Source organism: Dasypus novemcinctus, chromosome 13 (assembly GCF_030445035.2).
Source record: "Dasypus novemcinctus isolate mDasNov1 chromosome 13, mDasNov1.1.hap2, whole genome shotgun sequence".
Lineage (NCBI taxonomy): Eukaryota > Metazoa > Chordata > Mammalia > Cingulata > Dasypodidae > Dasypus > Dasypus novemcinctus.
The window spans coordinates 81,480,104-81,483,260 of NC_080685.1; the positions used below are offsets into that span (position 1 = coordinate 81,480,104).

At 47.1% G+C, this 3,157-nt stretch overlaps 1 pseudogene; it reads right to left on the minus strand.

The window, feature by feature from the left end:
• Window positions 1–1,943: 1,943 nt before the first annotated feature.
• LOC111759962 (U6 snRNA phosphodiesterase 1 pseudogene) lies at window positions 1,944–2,639 on the minus strand (annotated as a pseudogene).
• Window positions 2,640–3,157: the final 518 nt, after the last annotated feature.

The window sequence follows — 3,157 nt, forward strand, 5'->3', positions numbered from 1 at the left end:
AAAAGTATCAAAAGAGTGATGAAAATAAAATATGGCAGATAAAACTCAAGTAGTCAGGAATAAGCTTAACCAATGAGGTAAAGCACTTGTATTTAGAAACTGCAACCCAAAATTAAAAGAAATCAAAAAAATCCTAAATAACTGAAAGAACATTCCATGCTCCTGGATTGGAAGACTAAATATCGTTAAGATGTCAATTCTACTCAAATTTATATACAATGTAACCTTGATAAAAATTCCACCAGCATTTAAAAAAAATTGAAAACACAATTAATAAATTTATTTGGAAGGGTAAGGGGTCCTGAATAGCCAGAAACATCATAAAAGGAAAAGCAAACCCTCATCTCTGGACTTTAAATCACACTACCAAGATATAGTGGTAAAAACAGCATGGTAGTGGCATAAATACAGATACATAGACCAATGGAACCAAACTGATGGCTCAGAAACAGATCCTCACATGTATGGTCAAGTGATTTTTTTTTTTTTTTTAGCAGGAGTCCAAAACAAAACTGTAGTTTTTATTTGTTGAACATAATTTGAAACAAGAACATGAAAAAGAGCTTTTTACCCACCACTAAGAATCAAGACAGTAATTTGATAGGACTGGTCCTTTGCCCCAGTGGGAGCTTGATAAAAAGTAGAAAATTATTGCAACCTTTGGTCCTGCGTCGATGCTCCTCCTCAGAAAGCCTGCAGCCACAGTGGGCAGGAGGTGCGGAGGAGGCAGCACGAGTTCTCAGGGAAAGGCTGCCCCTGCCTCTCTGGGAAAGCTTCTGGCGAAGCCAGGGGTCATGGAGTGTTGGAGGCCTGGCTTTCGGCCCCAGTCAGGCCAGAATGAAACATCTGCTCAGGTCTTCCCAGGCACCTGGCTGGGGGCGGGTGGGAGGCAGAAATGGAAAAAACTGACGCTGAACCACAAATTAGCATCCTGTGCTTTGGACCTGTAACGGCCTCTGTAGCAGTTTGATACGGTTTTGAATTCCAAAAATAGATATTGGATTATGTTTGTAATCTGGTCTGTACCTGGGTGTGATTGAGTTATGACTGGGGCGTTGATTGGGCCACATCATTAGGACATGAGTCCACACCCCTATGGGTGGGGACTCAGATAAAAGGCATGGCAAAGGACAGACTTGAGGGGTTTTGATGTTTGAGTTTTGATGGTGGACTTTGATGTTGAAGCCTTAAGCTGGAGCCCTGGGAAGTAAGCTCACAGAGGAAAGAGAAGCCAGCCCCAGGAGGAGAGGAACCCTGAGCGCAGGAAGAAGCAAGCCCTAGGAAGAGAGGAACCCTGAACCCAGAGAGAAGCAAGACCCTGGAAGTGAGGAACCCAGGAAGCCTGAATCCTCACAGACATCGGCAGCCATCTTGCTCCAATGCATGAAAATAGGCTTTGGTGAGGGAAGTAACTTATGCTTTACAGCCTGGTATCTGTAAGCTCCTACCCCACGTAAATATCCTTCATGAAAACCAAACAATTTCTGATATTTTGCATCAGCACCCCTTTGGCTGACTAATACAGCCTCTGCTATTGCAGGAGGGGGCAAAATTAAAAATAAACAAAAGTGATACACTTCAAGGGAGGGTGACAGACCCACAGAAGTGCTCAATGTCCCTGCTTGAGCAGCCACAAGCCAGGGCATGACAATCTAAAAAACCCTCGCCTGAGGCTAATGGCATCAAAATGCAGATTGCTGAAGGGAGGTGGTGGTGGAGGTATTGGTTAAGGGGAATGTGCAGCGGGGAGTCTGGCGGAGAATGTGTGGGGGATCACCAGGTGACCCCAATGTTTTTTTGTTTTTGTTTTTACCTTGCAGCTGGAATTAGGAACCCAGGCTGCCCTCTACTGGAGATTTTCAGAAACGACCACAACACAGCTGCACCCGTCCCGCCGCACAAAAGGGGCAGGAGAGAACCAGCCCCGGTGGACTGCCAGGCTGACGGCATGACTGGGGACCTCCTCACTGAGTTCAGCAGTGTCCTGGCCTGCTGCAGGGCCTGGGACAAGGGGTTCTTCTGGCACTCACTTCAAAGGCAATGAAAAGAACTTGTTCCCAGACTTGCAGCGGATCTGCTCGGCATGTACACTTAGCAGCATCTCAGAGTCTTCAAACTCATCCACGATTTCCTGTAGTTCCTGCAGGCACTGCCCTTCCAGTTGGAGACGTGCATCACCCACACACCATGCTACACTGATGTGGAATGAAGGGTCCTGATAGAAAGTGGTGAGGTTGAATTCTTCCATGACTCTGTCAACCTCTGAAACCAGGTCCAGGCATTGCGTGTGCCCTGAGGTGATCTCAAGCCCAACGAAGGTCCTGGTTATCTCTTGACTGGTACACATTTTTACCCAGTTGGCAGTAAAGAAGAATAGGGAACGTAGACGTGGGTGGCCCGGTTGCCCCACTCATGGGGGAAGGTGCGCACTCGCCACCCCCTCCCCCTCCGTGTTTTGCACTGTCATCTGCGGGCCCCTCCTCAGGGCCTGGGAACATGCTTAGCACACTGTCCAGCACTGGCAACCTCTGGCCGGGAAGGGAGGTCTGGCCATGACGGCGGCCTCCAGCCCCCGGCCTGGTCGCGGCCCCAGTCTCGGTCTCATCCTCCGAGCCGCTGCTGCTGTAGGCCGCGCTCATGGGGCCTCTTCCCAGACGCCTCAGCTCAGCAGCCTGCAAGGGCGTCTGGCGGCAGGTGCTCCATTGCGCCGGAAGTGCCCTCTGGTCAAGTGATTTTTGACTAGCCTGTCAGACCCACACAGCTTGGGCAGAACAGTCCATTCAACAAATGGTGCTGAAAGAACTGGATATCTATAGCCAAAAGAAGGAAAGAGGACTTCTATTTCACACCTTATCCAAAAATTAACTCAAAATTGATCAAAAACCTAAAAAGAAAAGCAAGAACTATAAAACTTCTAGAAGAAATTGTGGGAAAATACCTTCAAGACCTGGCGGTAGGTGGTGGAGTCTTAATGGAGATAAGAGAAGGACTGAGATGAACTATTGATGTTTAATGTATGAAGAAGTTTTAATTAACTTTAGTTTAAAAGTGTGGAAACGTATAGAATGGATGGTAAAAATAGTAACAACTAGTTTATAAATAAGGATGTGGCTGAAAATGGTAGTCTAGGGATGTAAATGCCAATTGACAGAATACT